Source organism: Lathyrus oleraceus, chromosome 7, assembly GCF_024323335.1.
Source record: "Lathyrus oleraceus cultivar Zhongwan6 chromosome 7, CAAS_Psat_ZW6_1.0, whole genome shotgun sequence".
In the NCBI taxonomy this organism is placed as follows: Eukaryota; Viridiplantae; Streptophyta; class Magnoliopsida; order Fabales; family Fabaceae; genus Lathyrus; species Lathyrus oleraceus.
In genome coordinates, this window is record NC_066585.1 from 523785449 (window position 1) to 523805461 (window position 20013).

Below are 20013 nucleotides of genomic sequence, written 5' to 3' on the forward strand. Positions count from 1 at the left end.
TCTTTTTTTGTCAAGTTTTAAAACAATTCTTATATTTGACAAAAGTTGAAGAATATTCATAAAAAATGATGTTTTCATTAAATTAGGAATATTGAAATATTTAATTTCCATTAATAAAGATATTATAAATATTACTTATTAAATAACTTAAAATAATATTAATTTGATAATTTTTTTAATGAATCCATGTATTTCTTGTAGATGAAAAATATCTTTAGATACTTGTAGAATATGTTTTTTCTTCTCCTAACATTGGAAAGAAATTTGTTAATTTTAATTATATAATATTTTTTATTTATTTATCCATATTTATAAATAATAATCAATTCATTATTTCAAAAATTCAATTTTTATTTTAATTATATATATATATATATATATATATATATATATAATATATATATATATATATATATATAATATATATATTATATATATATATATATATATATATATATATATATATATATATATATATTCATAATTTTGAAGTTTTGAACATAATCTAACAATTATTTTATATAATGCATTGCCTTTAACATTTAGAACCCAAAAAATCCCAACTATTATTGTCATCGTATCAACTTGGATCTATTATTGTTACAAGGTTTGAGTCATACTTTAACATCTAAGGCCGGTGAAAATGGGGAGTGATGCACAAAGCATGACAATGAGCTGCTCCTGACAATTTCTCAACAAAAATTAAATTTACATCAAAAAGAGAGGGATCTGAGGTTGTGGTAGTATGAGACTACATGGTTCAAGAAAGACATATAATTGATTGGTACTACCTAATATCGTGGCGCGAAAAATGAACACGAGCCCTCGCACGCTCAAGATAACAGAGTCGTCACCAATCTATATTTATTCAAGAAGAAAAAGGGAAATATCGATAAAACCCTTAAAAGAAAAAAAATGGTTGTCGCAACCAAATTCAGGTTTGGGAGTCGATTATGCAAGGGAACTATATTAACTCCCCTCATATCTTTTGTACTTAACGGGAACCATTTAGTTAGATTTGTGATTGAAATGTTAGATTACGTTATTTGTCTTCTTTGAGTAATCAAAAGTTCAAAAGAAAAAGAAAAAGGGGTCGCAAAAAGTTTTTTATTTAATGTGCCTGACGAGATTGCGGGCCTCGCTCCTACGTGTCTCCAGGTGTGATGGAGAACTCAAGGCTATGTAGTTCTGAGTAGAAAATATTTATTTGTTGATCGATTTTAGTGAAAGCTATTTAGCTGCATTCAAATGAAAAACATTACTTGCTACCCAAAACATGGAGAATTGAACATTGACATCACATCATAATGGATAACACAATTTGAATTCTCACAGATTTGTGTTCTCGTCACATTCAAGCGGAAAGCGTTCTAACTTCTTGCGCATGGTAGGAATGAAGATTTGTTTGCATCGTCTCGAAATGGAAGATGCATCTTTCACTTATGAAAAGGTATCGATCGTGCATGAGCGAGAAAAAGATAAGTTTTATTGGTTGAATTGTTTTTAGGAGAACGATGAAAACTCGAGCAATATGGTGTGCGTCAATCACTCAATTATTCGAGGAGCAGCAAGGTGTCCGCCTCCCATTTCCTTTTCATCCAATTTGATATCTTGAAAATTGTTTATGGAAGACGAATATTCGTAGTAGCGAGGCGTGCACCTCCACTTACTTATTCGAGGAGTAGCATGCGCCTCCTATTCCTTTTTCATCCGTTTTGAATTAAGGTATTTTATTTGAAAGAAGAAAGTTTTAACAATATGGCGTGCACCAATCACTTACTTATTCGAGGAGCAGCGAGGTGTACGTCTCCCATTCCTTTTTTAAACTGATTTTATTGCAAAAGAGGTTTCAAAGCTTTGGATAAGCAAACAAAGAAACTCGATGTTAATCGAGGGTTTATTCGCGTTAGGAGAAAAATGATTCGTGAAATGGTTTGAAATTATTTGAATCGGTGGTAAAAGATGGTTGAAGAATAAATGCAAGGTGAAAACCTTAATGCATGGTGGAGAGTTGCATCGCGAAGGGTGTGAATTCTAGCATGTGACGTAAACTCTAGCACAAGGCATAACTTAAAGCCACAAAATAAATAGAATCGCAATATTGTGCAAAACACGCAATAAAGAAATAAGATATGAGCGCATACAAAATAGTTACAACCCGCATTCATCATAATTGAACCGAAAAAAGATAAAGAAAATTTGAAGCATGCACTGATCAAAATCATGACGCGAGGACGTGGATCGATGTCGTGTAATGCATCGGCCACAAAACTGGCTTTACTAGATGATAACTCAAAGTAAAATCACAATCCTTCAAAAATTTGAGTCATCTCCTTTGCCTCATATTCAACTTTTTTTATCGAATAAGTATCTCAAAATCTTGTGATCAATGAATACTTAGAATCTGGAACTAAACAGGTAATGCCTCCAAATCTTAGTTACAAACACAACGGCGACTAATTCCAGATCATGTGTAGGATAATTCCTCTCATGAACCTTCAACTGTCTAGAAGCGTAAGCCACAACCTATCTATTCTGCATCAGTACGTCACCCAGGCCCATCATCGAAGCATCACAATACACAACAAAAGACTCATTTGGATTCGACAAAATCAATACTAGAGTTGATGTCAACTTCTTCTTGAGTTCTATAAAACTCTCTTCACACAAAGCATCTGACACATACAGTTGATCCTTTCAAGTCAACTGAGTCAAAGGCATCGCCAACTTTGAAAAGCCTTCAATAAACCTTCTGTAGTAACTAGCCAAACCTAGAAAACTTATGATCTCGGTAACATACTTTGGAGTTTCCCATTGTAAAACAACATCAACCTTTGACGGATCAACAACAATACCTCCACTAGAAATTACATGACCTAAGAAACTCACTTTTTTCAGCCATAACTCACACTTAGATAACTTTGTATACAACTTCTTTTCTTTCAAGTTCTTGAATATAATTCTCAGATGCTCTGCATGATCTTCATCTGATTTCAAATATATCAGAATATCGTTGATGAACACAACCACAAACTGATCTAGATACGGATGGATACTTGTTCTAGATACGGATGAAAACACAAGCGTTAGCTAACTGATCCATTAGATCACTGGTTCTCAAAAGTGTATACTTGTTCTTGATAGTCACTTTATTCAGCGATCGATAATCAATACACAACCTCATCTACCATCTTTCTTCTTAAATAACAGCACCAGTGCTCCCCACGGAAAGACACTCGGTCGAACAAAGTTCTTCTCAAGCAGCTCTTCCAATTGTTTCTTCATCTCACTCAGCTACGAAGTGAATATTCTATAAGGACCCATCGACACAGGATTAGTACCAGGTACAAAGTCTATAGCAAACTCCACCTCACGATCTAACGACAAATCACTCGTCAGAAAACACTTCAGGAAAATCACACACAACTGGCAACTCTCCCATCGCAGCTTTACTGTCGATTCCTAAAGCAGGAAACAAGCGAACACTCATGCATCCTCTTTCAAGAATTCTTCTACTTGCTTAGAAGATATAAACATCAACTCTCCATCTCCTCCCACCTCTGGAAACATCACGGTCTTGGGAAAACAGTTGATATGAACAAGGTTAAACTCCAACCAGTTCATTCAAAGGATAACATTAAGTTAACTCAATTATAGAAAGATTAAGTCCATAACATTGCACGATTTTGGCACGATGACCTATCACACCACACCTATAACATTGGACTGAAGCAGAAGCTTCTCCCCCACTTAGCTTCTTCTCAATGGTAGCCTTTTGTTTCCCTTTGTCAGCGGGAGTCACATACAACTTTCCTCGAAACTCTTCCTTCACTTTCTTGTCACTAAGACTCTTGTAGTGAGCATAACGGGCTTTGCAATCCTCATCATAAATTTGGAACCTATTCACAAGTACATCAAACTAGTGAATCTCTCAATATCTGATACTCTGCTTGATCTATGGTCGTAAGCCGCTCTCAAACTTAATACACTTAGACCCCTCAACACTAGCAACATTATAATGTAAGCAAAATTTAACAAGCTCCTCAAACATGGTAGCATACTCAACAATAGTCAAACTCCCTTGTTTCAGTGCAAGGAATTCAATATCTTTCTTACTACACACATTCCCAAGAAAGTACTTCTCCAAGAATCTAGCTCTAAACACAGTCCAAGTGATCCCAGTACCATCACCTTCCAATCTTTGACACATGTTATCCCATTAATACTCAACCTCTTCAAATAACATATGCGTCCCAAAATGTACCATATATACCTCTGAGCAAGCCATCACTAGAAATTATTTTCTCAATCTCCCTAAGCCCTACCTGCGCTCCTTCTGGATCATATCTACCCTTGAAGATTGGAGATTTGTTTCTCTAAAACATCCCAAAAGCATGAAACTCATCATTCTCTCTAACATTATGATTGTTCAGAGGATTATGCGCAATTTCTTGAGCCAGCGACTCCAGATTTTCAGCAATAGCATTATCATTTCTTCTTCCAGCCATAACTTTGGTTATCTAAACTAACTAACTAACGTCAGAAGAAATAGGGCATCGACGATGTTCACATACACTTATCGCATACAAGGGAACAAACATTATACAAAAATTTGGCCGGACGAACCGACCGGCTCTAATACCACTATGTAACACCATAAACCCCGAAATTTATATATAAATGATTACTAAAAAATTTAAGGTGTTATCAACGACCACCCTTCAATAAAACATATGCATTTTGAAAACATACAGTGGAAAAGTAAACAACACACAACACATATCATCGCATGCTCACCTTCACTTAGGGTATCATCACAACATAATCACATTACTCGCGGTAATAGAACACATTAACTTCAATTTTGGTCTTATAAAGACTTAACTTTCACAAAATGCTTTAAAAGGATTTTCAATATCCAACTCTCAACAACTCTGAAACAACACAACATAATAGTTATTAAACTTCAACAAAACAAGTAAGTCGATATCAAACATAATAAAAGAAAACATCATTCGCCTCCAGTATTACAGAATCAGAGCATAGCAACTAAAAATGTGATAATTAATAAAAATAATTTCAAGAGCTATTTCTCACTCATAACAGCAACTTCACTCCTTAGTATCTGTAAGATGTCCATGGTGAATAACATCAAAGCAAATGGGGGTGAGAATTCACATCAATAATTTAATAGCATAAGCTGCAAGGTAGAATTTAAACATCTACACATTCAACAACAATCATACAACATCATTCTCACACCCAATCCATCAACATACACAAAGCAATCACATATTAATCATTTAAATTACGCAATGAGACCCATAACTTCAACAAGACTCATATGCATGTGGTATCGTATCATCATCAATTGGTTCACTCAGGAACCAGATTCACCTTGTTCGAACCCTGAACCCATCCTGCTCGAATTCGGGACAAGTCACCAATCCATCCTTCTCGAATTGCAACTTGCCTCTTTCATTAACAACAACGACATAATGAATGCATGTCATAACACGCCAATGTGACAACAACATAATGTTTAAAGTCCCTTCCCGACAATAAAAAAAAGCATGCATTAACCCAACAATAATAGTTCCCCTCCCGAACTATCATCCTACAATAACATACTCACAACTTAACAACAAAATTAATATCCATACAACAGCATATCATCATCACAATTTACAGCAATTAACACAACATCATCGTCACGCGTGTACATATCCATCATTCATCAAATACTACATAAATTCGATTAAATCATATTTAATCGTTAAGTCATACCAAAACATCATTTAAACATCATTCATCCACCGCTCTTATTTATTCAATTAATATTACTCAATAATCAAATAAATACACAAAAATCATAATAAATCATATAATTTCAATAAATCAAAAATTCAGGTTTTACAACAACTACATGGTCAAATCATAAACACAATTTGTTATTTCTTTGTCTGTCATGTTTAATCTTAATTTTAAATAAATAATAAAAAGAAAAATTCTAATTGAATCTCCAAATTTAATATTTACTTATGATATATAAATATTTTGATTAAATAGACAAATAGACAAATGCAAAGACATGTCTAAGAAGAAAAAAGAGATGATCTTTAACTTTGATTAGAATATAGAAGATGATGTTTCAACTAAAGAAGAAAAAAGAAGAACATGATTCAATGTGAGTTATAGGTTGACAAAAATACTGTTAGTTCAAAAATAAGATCTTGAAGAAATTAAAATTTTGAGCAACATTTCAACAAAATGTGATGCTTATCAATCCTAACCATGCATATAGATCTAGCATAGATCAGTAATGTTTTAACAAAAATTGAATTAAAAAACTCATGAATTGGAGCAAAGAAAGTGAGAAAATTTGATTTTAAAAAAAATATATTAAGAACAATTTACATTATGATACACGTATGTGGATTTAATAGGATTCACTATACAAAATTATTTAATTTTAGTGAGTTTTTTTTTAATGAAATTAGAAAATAGTTTAAATAGATAGCAAAAGTCTAAGAAAATTAAACAACTAAAAATAGAAATAAAATATACTATGTGAAATGAGAGGAAAAATGAAAAAAAAAAATCATTGCACTTTTAGGATGAATGATAACAACAAATTGCATATCCACCCCAAGAATAGTAAAATTCACTTTGAATTCATTCTAAGATTAGTTATCCAAACACATGCATTAACTAAATGAAAAGAAATTACGATATTATTATAGGGTTGGTATTTCCACGCTGACATCACCTTTGAAAATTCAAAAATATTTTTTATTCGTTCGGATGCGTATTTTCAAATGTATCCCAATTACACTAAAATATATTATTCTGAGAGATATTATTCGAAAATGCATATTCAGACATACTCAATACATACAAGTAAAATATTCAGATGACTAACACACTAGTTCAACTGTTTTGCTTTTTTATTTATATTTATTTTTTAAATTTTAAACAAGTTGTTGGAAAAAATTATTTGAATTAAACTACATAATTATTTATATTTATTTGTTATCTACCCTTTAAGTTAGTTGAATATTAGATAGTCTAATAGAATATTCTAGTAGCATTCACAATTTCTAAAAATTTAGAATATTGAATCTAATGTCAAAATTACCTTACAAGGTAAAGAAAAAAGGATGGAAATTTTATGGAAAATAACTTACGTATAATAAGTATATCAATGTGAAAGATCCTCCGTTGAAATAATTAAAATAGAGGAGTTCAAATTAACGATTGTTTCTGTTGAGCTTTTAGATTGCAATTAAGACTTAGTTAAAAATTTGTTCGGTGATACATACTTGGATAGTGTTCGTATATGCACCTCCAGACACATCCAATTTTTTTATAAAATAAGGATGGCTCAACAGGTTATGTTGAAATGTGTGTAAAAAAGGTGTTTTTGAATATTATTTCTGGACACACTTAATTTTTTGCAAAATAAGAGTGACTCAATAATTTGTACTGAAATATGTGTAAACAATATGCGTTCGAAGATATATTTTCAGACACTAGGGACATTTGAGACTTTTCGCGTTGATAAGGAGAACACATAAGAATGGATGGAAAGAGTAATCCCGAATTATTATTAGGGCATTTCTTAACGCACCATATAAGTTTATATTGCACCACACGAATTTCCAAAAATACCCTCTATTTTGGAAGATGCATCTCTGAACACACCCCAACACACACCCAAATGAGACCATTCAGAGTGACGTTCTATTGTTTGATTTATTTTATTCGGAGATGTATCTCCGGAAATTACCCGTAGTTACATTTCCGTAAGACAGAGGCATCACTACCAGATCCAAAACCATTTTTTTTTCAAATTGAAATTAAGATTCATAAAATAAAATTAGGATTACATAAATGAGTTCAACATAAAATGCAAAACTACACTTCAATATCCAGGTGGACGCTTCAACATCTTCAGAATATCTTCGATCGATCTTGAAATCGTCGCTTCCAACTCGAGCGGGACTTTTGTTTCGAAACAGAAAAATGTAATCCATATAGCTCTTACATTCGTTTGCGTCTTGAGCTCAAATTTGCTAAACTCAATCTTCCCCCTGTTGCCAACCGACGGTGAACGGTACTCGAGCTTTTTAATCTTTCAATTGTCTCCGTAAGGTATGCGATAATGGATTTCGTATTTGATATCATCGAGGGAGGTAAAGTCGTTGAGCTTGAACGTGCACTAGAAGCCTACTTTATCAGCTTGTTTAGCCTCGTGAAAAATATAGTTCAAACCCGCTTGAGAAATGTTACCAACCAACTGAGAATATATAGTGTTGTCTTTAAATATGTGTTCTGAAATTGTGATGCACCGACTAAATGATGTTTGTATCTCATTATGCTGGTTCTGAATCATTTGGTTCACGGAGTCTCAATCTCTACCCAAATCGCCCTTACTATTTCCCAAACAATTCTTCAATGTAGCATGGACAGACTCAACTCAGTTAGTTGTTGTATTTCAAAGGTGTCTAACCTGATTGGTGCAAGCACAAACAACTTTCTCCTTCACTTGGTCAAGAATTATGCTCTCAACATATCTCAACAAATCTGAATATTTTTCACACACTTTCCTGAAATGAATAATAGAATCGGTATATAGTTCTTTTGTGGAAGAATTTATTATACGATTTCATGCATCCATTATTTTTTTTCCACAACCACACTCGCCTTCACCATTTTTCCATCTTCGGACTCTATATCTTTCGTCCCTACCGCGAGTTTAACCCGACTTCTCATATTCTTTGTAATGTGATGCCTATAAATTAATGCATAAGTAGAAGGAAATATCTTTGCAACCGAATTCATAAATGGAGTATTGCGGTCGGTATTTAGGCACCTCCACTTGTACATTCAATAGTGTATGACACACTTCTAATGTCCAAGTAAAATTGTCCTCTTTTTCACACTAAAGAAATGCAAAACCAACAGAATATTTCTTCTCAGTTGAGGTTACACCAACCATCTCCAATAATGGAAGTTTATACATGTTGGGCTTGTAGGTTGAATCAAGTATGAGCATCGTAGGAAACGTGTCGAACAACTTTATGGAATCAGGATGAGTCCAACAAAATCTCTAACAGAAACTCCACCATCGCATGTTTGGTACCCAGATATGTAACTGTTATCATCAAATAGTTTCAAGAGTTGTTGCAACTCAGTTCTATCCCCACTAAGCGCCATGTTAGTGAGGTACTGAATATTATACAATTTCTTGCTATTTGATACATTTTTGGGTCGTTTTCATTTCAATGTCGCAGGTATATTTTTCGGTTGAATAAGATTCAAGATCATGTCAGCAACACATTCCTTCTCTTCCGGATTGAGTCGACATGCACTAGGATGATCGGCTTATTTTAAACACAAATCATGGTTATGCAAACCAGATATCACATTAAATCTTCAATTTTTGTTTGCCAATATGTAATCACGAACCTTAACAGACAGTCACATTTTCTTGTACCGATGTCCTCTCTTTTAAAATTCCGGAGGGGAGTTCTATATTCCTCGCTTCTTTCGTAAATCATTGTCACAAAGGCACATCTTCTATCCGAATCATTATCAGGTCTTCCAATAACCACACCAAATCCAAGTTTAGAGACCTTCATACAAATCCATTGAAGCATTTCATCACAAGATTCAAACTCTTGCTTATTTTTAAAGTCGTTACCAACATCTACTGCCTTCACAACAACACCTTGAACATTCGGAGAACCAACCACACCTTGGACATTCGGAGAAACAACTTATTTTGAGAAAACATCGGGGTGCACTATATCTAATGAAAATAATTAAACCATAACAAAACACAACTGCTACTACTGATGGAGGAATGGCTTCAAAAATGAACACATACACATTCCAGAAATGCATTTCCGGACAAGTTCATATACGTTTGGGAGATGCATTTTCGGACACGACGTAACTTTTTTCAGAAAAAATGATGATTAATATAAGCAATGTAGAGGAAAAAGAAGAATCTTTACCTGAAATTCTATCTTTCTTTCCTCCCTATGATGTGATGATCCCAAAAAATGGAGATTTGGAGTGAAAATGGATTGAGAATGAAGGGTTTTTAGGATGAAGGGTTTGGTTGAAAATCAACTATGTCAACAATGCATGTGTGATCATGCAGCTGATTCTTTTATCAGATATTTCCGGAGATGCATCTTCAGAAATACCTAACTTATAAAGGTGACATAAAATTTCAAAATACCACCCATAATTTCGTAGATCCATCTCCGGAGTTTCTACTGAACTGCTAATAATTAAGGTCTTTCTTAAAATATTCCGGAGATACATCTCCAGAATAAAAATTACTCAACATATAGGATGCCTCTCAGAATGACCTTACTTAAATGTGCAAGAGATGCGTTCGAAGATGCATCTCCGGAAACATCTAGGTGCATTAAGAAACTCTCCTATTATTATATATACCTAGACCTATGAAGATGGACCATTACACTAAAAAAAAACCAATAAAAAGCTCCAATAAAAAAGTAAAATTTCATAACCACGCATTTTAAAATAAAGAACATTATACAACTTTAAAAGAAAACAATCTAAACTTTTAAGATAACAATTATCACAAATAAATGAAAAATAAAGAATTTTTTTAATTTAGTATGAAATCTTCATATTGATTCTCATAAACTCTCTAGTATAATAAAGAGTTACACATTTTATTGGAGTTTGCTTGAGCTCATAATATTTTATCTAAAATCGTAATCTTATTGAGCTCTTAAAAGCTTAACAACCTTAATTTCTTGCTAATAACTATTATATTTTTACAATTAGCTAGAGCAATATTAAAGATCAAAGACACTTCCTAATGAATTTTAGTTGTCATTGTGTGGAAGACATTCTTACCTTGTTTAATAAACATGTCCCAATTTAATCCTTCAATAGTTGAATAAGTAATAATAACCTATTATTCTCACAACAGCCAAATGATATATACTATCTTTTTTACGGTATAATATAGTATCCAATCAATCTCAAATTATTCATCTTTTATATGTTTTATGAAGATCATTATAAATAGTTGCACATAGTATTCATATTTTACTACAATAAACTCTCAGTTGATCAAGAATGAAGAACAAGCTTTTTATATTCGTGTTCTTTCTTTATGCGCTAACTATTATTTCTATTATGGCAATTGAGCCTTCAAAAGATGGGGAAAAATGTATATTTTCTTGATTGAATGTGAATATCTTTGTTTCATATATAATCTTTAATAAAACAAATATTTGTTGATTTACAGTTAATGCAATGGAAGAAGAAGTGAGAGGGGACTCTTTCAATTGGAGGAAAAGCATCCCAAAACATAAAAAGAGTATTGTAGGTGGAAAGTTAGGTGGACATGGCTCTGGTGGATCGAGTTCTGGAGGTAGTGGTGGTGAAGGAGGTGCACAAAATGTTGTTGAAGAAGAAGGACATGAAAAAGACAAAGAAAGTGGACTTGAATGACAATTAAGGATATAGCCTAGATAATGCAAATAAATGGTGTTCTAAGGAGGCTATTATGTTTTATATTACAAGATTAATAAATCGTTTTTATATATATAATGTTGAATCAAAATTTCAATTTTGTCTTCTTTAATTTATTGATCTAGTTCATAGGCAGTGATCATTCATTAAAAAACATTGGCATAGACTTATAGTTGCATGTCCATAATTTATTCTGGGGAAAATCCCAAATTCGGTTATTTGATCACTTTTATCCTTAATTTATTTTCGATTATTGAGTCTCCTTCATGATTGGACATCTCTGAATCAATTTTGAAAAGATTCGTTTTTAGCACGCATAAATCATTAGTTAGGTTTGATCTTGATCATGATGTTTTTGGTCAATTGCATGAGTAAGTGGAATAAGAACCTTTTATGTTTTTGATTTGAGTTGGATACAAAGGAAAATCTTAAAGTTATTTTAAAACTATGAAAATTTGATATTTTATGTGTTTGATTCGAATCATGCAAATCAAACACACTTTCTGATTCAAATTAAATTGGACAAAGGCAGACCAACACTTTTCTAACCATTTGATTCGAATCATTTTTTATACTTGATTCAAATCAATTTCTTACCGGTCACATCTGCTTGATTTGATTCGAATCAAAAATATTATACATGGTTTGAATTAAACAGTTTTTCAGCATTTTCTAGTTGGCTTGTTACAATTGATTCGGGTCAAAATTTGCACATGATTCGAATCACGAGGTCCTCCATTCGAATAACACTTTCCTCTGATTCGAATCAATTGAAAAATGGGTCAAAACTCTATTTTTCTGTTATTCCACTTCACTTGTTCATTTGATTCAAATCAAGAATTGCTCTTGATTCGAATATAACTGTCTTTCTCAACCATTTTCATTGCTTAATCTCAAGCACATATAAAACCTTTTTGTCATCATTTTTCTCACATATCTTATCATAATCAACATTGTGATTAAGTGAAAAATCAATTTCCTCTGTTTCGAAAGTTCAAAGTCTTGCAATGAAATTCTTGTATCCTCAACTTCAATTTGATTCAGATCTTGATAACGATAGATTTGTAATCAATTGAAGGAGGTGCATTCTTGAAACTAACTGTTCTTGAAGATTTGATTGAGATTTTCAAGTTGTTTGCAAGATTGAGATGATTTTCAATGGTGATGACAAATTCCATTGAAAAGAAATAGGTTCTTCTCTCCAGGATTGCCTTAGTAGTGATTGTGTCGAAGGATACATATAAGGCGGAGATCTTCACAAATATTTGGAAAATTCATCGCTCAAGGAATCGGTAGGATCAAGGGGTTGATTGTTATATACAAAGGCTTGAAGCTGATTGATGATATTGGAATATTCAAGAAGCGTAAATCGAATAAAGGTTACATAGAAGAGTTTGGCATTATGCTATATACAAGCCAAAATCCATATAGGAGATTTTAATTTTCTTAGTTGTATTGTGGATTGGTGATTGTATGAACTCTTGCAAATATTTGTCACGTAGGCAAAGCGATTTTAATTTTCTTAGTTGTATTGTGGATTGGTGATTGTATGAACTCTTGCAAATATTAGTTGTATTATGGACTAGTGATTGTATTGCGGATTGGTGATTGTAAAGAAATTATGCAGGTTCCAATAGGAAATCATTGAAGAGTGCATGTAGACAAAGCGAGGACGAATGTCAAAGCATTATAAATCTCAGTGTCATCTCTCTCTCTCTCTCTCTCTCTCTCTCTCTCTCTCTCTCTCTCTCTCTCTCTCTCTCTCTCTCTCTCTCTCTCTCTCTCTTACTCTTGCAATTAAATTCGTAGTATTTTCATGCTTAAGTATTTCAATTCTAGCGTAGTTTAATGTTGATTCAATTGATAACAATTTATTACATAAGCAATAGATTTTGTTGGAATTAGATAACTTGTTGAGTTGACTTGGTGATTAAAATTTTGATAAACAATTAACGTTTGAACTTTTCATATTGAATCGTTGTGTAAACGCACCTCGTGGATTACACAATCGAATCAATTGAATATCTAGTGTTTCATCATATTCATCTTTGGTGTTTTTGAAGCGATCTAGTGTTAACGTGATTGAAATTTCAAAGTATAATTTTTACATTTTCGCATCAAGCCTGCCGCTCGCAATTATTTTTGAAAACACTCTGATAATTTTTGTAAATGGCAGTTGAATTTTATTTGGATTTATTCACCCCTCTAGACTGTTTTTCTACTAACATATTCACACCTAGCAAGATTAAGATACACCATAACAATAATCTAATTGACAAACTTAATCCAAAATACGAGGATGATTCAAAGTCAATAACTCAACCCTAGCAAAAAGAAAATAATTTAGGGTTATTGCCGAGCTCGATGGATTCAAATGCACTGTCTGGAGTAGGCTTAATTTCCTCTTCGTGTGTGTCCAGGTTAAAGGTAATGGTGTTCCCCATATCTTCTTAGGCCATTGATATCGATGTAATAATGTCCCCCATATATGCTTCATGATTCGCCTAACTTCCTCTAGGTCTGCACTAATGATGGTCGGCCTTCTGTCCACATTGTGATAGGTTACTTTCAAGTGGACCAGCGATGCCACGGCGTCTAGCTTCGCTAAGAATGACCTTCCCAGGATACCTTCTAAGGTACTTTTGCATGAGACTATGAGGAAGTTGAAGATTACCTTTCTTTCGTGTGCTCCTTTTCCAACCGTTACTGTCAGATTTATCTCTCTTCGAGGCAATTAATCGAGTCGTTAAAGGCTAACAAATCTCCTATGCTATATAAATTCGAATATATTTGTTGGATGCATAATAGTTCCCTAGTGTCAGTGTAGAGGATGTTACAAGAGCGTCTGTCATCTACGAGGAATCTTATCAGGTTTTGATCAGTGACAGAGATTGTGAGAATCAAAGGTAGGTTGAAGTTTGGAGTTCCATTAATCTTCTCGCGATCTGGAAATCCTAGCTCCAGTCGATCTCCACTTCATTGCATGATAGTGCTCACTATGAGTATAATGCAATATGACGAAGGACAAGTGCTAGATAATGTGATACCGTGGAAATCGTCGATTGATGATAGCTGATGGATGATTCGTTCAAGAAATGGATTGAGGAACTTGGACATGACTATCAAAAATTATTGTTTCCGCTCTTTCTACCTCTGATAGAGATCTTACTTTAGATCAAGATAGATTTAGTGATGTAATTTCAGAAGAATCAGAAGTCGGTTTCCATAAACGGCGTCACTATTCCATCTAGAAACTAGAAATTGACGCAGTTGGAAAACTGAATGTCTTAAATCAGTGGTGTTGATTTTCGATACGGATGTGCGGGATGGACCTGCAAGGTTAACACTTCAACGTCCAAGTCAGTTTAAGATTTGAGATGAGTATAATGAAAAATGGAGATCGGATAATGTACCTTATTTTTCGTGTGAACTGACTTTATAATTTGGAGCAAATGAAGTGGATTTGAGGTGAACGGGATCTTGTCTATTTGACCGGTCCACAATACCTATTTTATACTTAAGTTTTCTTGCTTAATATTTTTTAAAACTACTATACAATTTTCTTATCCACTAATAATGAGATAATATTTCTTTCATTCACTATGTATTGTATGTAATTTACTAGTAATGTATATTAATTGTAATTGTTATCTATGTTATTAACAAATTTGTTTGTTTAAAAAATGAAAATTATTTCGGTTTAAGCTGTCATAATATGTTTTGTTGAAAATTTGTAAATTATGGCGGATATAACTACCACCATTTTTTTTATTGTATATCATATTTTAAGATTAAACCAATATAGCCTTGTAAACTCCTAATCGTTTATAAAAAGAGATAACTATTACATGTAAGTTAACATGTTTATTAATATAAGATTATAAACTCCTTAAAGTTTAAAAACTCAGAAATTTAACAACCTTCTATTATATCATATAAATAGCTAGAACAATGTTCATGATTAAATAAATTATCGAACATCTTAATCATTTGTTAGTTGTCATTGTGTAAAAAACCTTCTTACCTCATTCGACAAATATGTTCCAGTATAACCATTCAATGGTTCAATAGGTGTTGATAACCTATTATCTACACAATAAGTCAAATAATATATATCTCTTTTGTGTAATATATATTATCTAATCTAGGTCTATTATATTTATGAATTATGATCACTATAAATAATTGCATATTGTATTCATATTTCAATACAATATACTCTTAATTGATCAAAGATGAAAATCAAGCTTTTTATTTTCGTGGTTTTTCTTTGTGCACTAATTATTAACTCTTTTGCGCAGATTGAGTCATTTAAAGATGGAAAACAATGTATATATCTTAATCGAATGTAAAATATCTCTCTTCTTTTATTATATTTAATTAATAAAAAATATTTGTTGATTAACAGTTGATGCAACCGAAGAATTCAAACCAAAAATAGGGATACGCCAACGCGCCGTCTATACCGGTGGTTGGACCAACAAGATTCAACGCGGAGGATATGGGAAAGATGTTGGAGGAGGAAAAAAAGGTGTACCAAACTCGGGTGGATCGGTCTCGGGAGGAGGTGCACAAGGTGTCGATGAAAAAAATGGAGGTGTAAAAGACAAAGGAAGTGAATCTTGAAAAAAATGAAAATTTTAAAATAAAATGAGAAAATTAGAGATATTGGAGAGGTTTGATGTTTAAGAAGGTGACCTAGATGTCTTGTCTTTTGTATTACAAAATAAATTTTGAAGTATAAATAAAAGATCAATTTTAATATATTATTCTTATTATAATTTTTTATATATAATCAATCCATCATAAAGTATATGTGCGGCTAGACCAATTAATATCCTTTGATATGTTCTCTATATTTAAATATTTATACATATAAAAAGTCAAAAAAAAATTTAAAGAATATTAAAAAAATTACTAATTATTATTTAAGTTAAGTGGATGTGACGAAAAATAATTTTTGATTTCATTAATATACTTTTATTATTTACATATAAAAATTGCATAATAAAAATAAAATTCACTTTTATGCACATATAAAATTAAAATGGCATAATTATTTATATAAATATATTTTTTATTTGTTAAAACAATAAAAAGGTCGACCTTTTACTAAAATTAAAAATTAAAAGAAAATTAAAATCTTTAAAAAGAATCGGGAGAGAAATAGAAACATAATAAAGATGATTAAAAAATAGAAAAAAAAACACCAAAAATATCGGTGACCAAAATTTCAGTCTCTGATTTTTTTATAGAGATTAAATTTTGTCTAAAAACATTTTTAGAATTTAAAATTTAAAATTCGTTATAAAAATTTAAAATTTTAAAAAAAATATCTTATTTTTTAGAATTTAAAAAATTAGCGTTACAAACCAAAACTATTACTTTCTAAAAAAGAAATTTCCCAGTGGAAACGAACGAAGAAGGATAATGAAGTAAGTTCTCACGATGGGGAGTGATAGACGTTTTTATATCAAAAAAGAGGAACAAACATGGGAAGAAATTCAAATATGTGGGATTCAAGGTGAACATAAATATTGTGTATTTGGAAGCGGACCTTAAAAACTGTTGGATAGATTTATATAAGCTAAGATTTAATGTCTCAAAATTCTCAAGAGTCGATGAGGACGACAAACAATAGCAAGGACGGAGACAACTAGAAAACCATAAGAATCAGAGGAGGAAGTGTGAACATGAAGCAAACTCATTGATAAGGAAAAGAGGATCCTTCAAGAACAACAATGGTGTTCAACAAGGAGAGAGAAGACACGCAAGGAGGGAAATAACATATGTGCAGGTAATGGTAGGGCAAGGAAACCAAACACAGGAAGAACATCATTGTAGAACTCCGAAGACTGAAGTAAAAGACGCTTGGAAGCGCCCGGTGTACAAGTCAAAAATTGATGAGGAAGAAAGGCTAAAAAATGGTTACATGGGTATTGTACACAACACAAAGGATATTCGGGGGATACAAGACAAATTCATGGAAGACAGGATCTAGTCCATCTCAACTAGATATATGGGAGGCAAAAAGGTGTTTATATGTGTTTGTTGGTATTTTTAGCAAATCAAATCACAATTTGTGCAAACGGTTTTGATGCAACGTGTTTGTTTTTTAATATTGATGTTTGAATGTTGAGAAATTGGATAAGAATTCCAATACGAACAATACAGGATTGCTCGAAGATATAAAATACGTAAAGAAAAACAATAAAAGCAATCAAATGAAATGCTTGGATTAAAAACTTAAGAACAGGAACCCAAATTCATTAATGTTTCCTCACAAACTCTTTTCTCACTATGACTTGGATACTCGAGTTTTATAGATAATAGTGATAAAATTTGGGAACCTTTATTACATAACAGAAATTGACTTATTTACTAAGTACATCAATAACCGTCAATAATGGTTACTACCCTAGGAATTGACATGTATCTTATCACACAGGCTTCTACTTTCTGATATGTTTCCACGTGTCTTTGGTCTTTAAACTGTCTATAAAACTGCTTTTATTATTTCAATCGTCTTCACACCCTCTAACTACCCATGTCGAGGAGTTTCTCTATCGAACCCTGTAGTAGCGTTGAAATGTCTCTAGGTCACCCAATCCTTGGACTCAATAATACGCTAAGTCCCAAACTACCTGACATGCAAGTCAAACTCATCACCTTTACATCACAATTTCGTGTCGAAATGTTAACCCACTACAAACTTTTTTTTAGATTCTGGATATGTTTTAAAGAGAGAGTGATCCTAATTGTGTGGATATGTTCCTGAGATTCTTCGAAACCAAACTTAGTGGGTTTTAGTGTAGTGTCGAAAATCACAAGCTAATAGATGTCCCCCAAAATGCGACTTTTGATCATGTTTGTAATATGGAAGAAAGCTGACATTTTAATAACTCTCGACATTGTTCATAGATGTCTGCATACGTCGTCGTCATCATGTCCAATTTCACCAAACCATCATGTCAAGAACGGGTGTGCAAAATGTCATCATAATACCACTTTCATATGCCATCTTAGGCACAAGAATTGACCATCATTAAAAACCTTTTAATTAATTTTAACTAATAAAAAAATTAGTGGGCCTTAGTTCAGAAATGAAGTTGAAAAGTTTCACATCAAAAGCTATATATTGACCCTCATTCGTTTCTTTCTTCCTTTTCACCAACTTCTTCTTCTCTGAACCCTCCTTTCATTTTTCTACAAACTTGACTTCAACAATGTTCCTCTAAAGTTCTAACAATAATGGCTTCCTCTGGTACGAAAAAAAACTTCCAGTTCCATATGCTTTCGATCTTCAAGAACTTATCTTCATCAATAATCCTAGCTACGTTCCTGAACCTCCAATGACGAAGGAAAAAGACATCATATGGGCTTCCCATGTATTAATCCATTTTCCGTCTCAATTAATGTTCATATGTTCTTTGATCCATTTCCTAGATTCTCTGCAAAACCTGATAAGTTAATGAAGTTTATATATATATAATATATATATATATATATATATATAATATATATATATATATATATATATATATATATATATATATATAATTCTATTGTGTATAAAATTTATGGTTTCTCAATTGGTACAAACCAAATAACCATAATTTGGAATTTAAGATGAAAAAGATTTTCTCGTTGGTAATAAAATAGTTATCCATTAAGCAGGAAAAATCCTAGTTGAAAGAAAGACAAATTATGCGGTAAATTTAGCAATCACAGACTAAGAGGGTCAACTACCCAGCTAATTTTTATACTTAAATATCGTTATTGTATAGCTAGATTTCAGTGTGAAAGATCTATTACTAGATATTTCATGGGTAGAGCCCACAAGTGCGAACTGTACCAAGTTCATAATAACATTGATTGAATTAAGATTCAATGAAGGAAGGGGTCCGGTGTATAGAGAGGACCTCACCGTTGAACAAATAATCATAGAAACGATAGAACTCACCATTTGTTTATTTATTTCTATTTTATTTACTATGGTTTTTGGAATACCTAGTATCAGTAGAAGTTATTATTTAAAGTTTAAATACTTAGACTTTGAAAGTACGAAAAAAATAGTGGTTGGGAAGGCTATAATAGCAAAAGCCATTGGAATTTTTATTTTATACATTGGAAGAATTCATGTTGTTAGTAATATACCAGAAAGGATAAAAGAATAATTGAAAGAACAAAATCAAAATAGTTATTCATCAAAGTCTCATTTAAACGAGGATCCATCACTCGAAAATGGAGGATAAAAAGTACATCAAGCTTTTGTGGAGCTCGTTCAAACCGTACTCAAACTATTTTTCAACATAGAATAAAAGCTTTGGTTTCGCCTAAGTGGGATAGAGATAGGGGGAAAAAGGACTTTCGCAGTTTGTGGATCAGTCGAATAAATGCAATAGTTCACCAAAATAAAGAAAAAATCTACTATAGTAATTTAATGTATAATATGTACCAGAATCAATTGCTTCTTAATTGTAA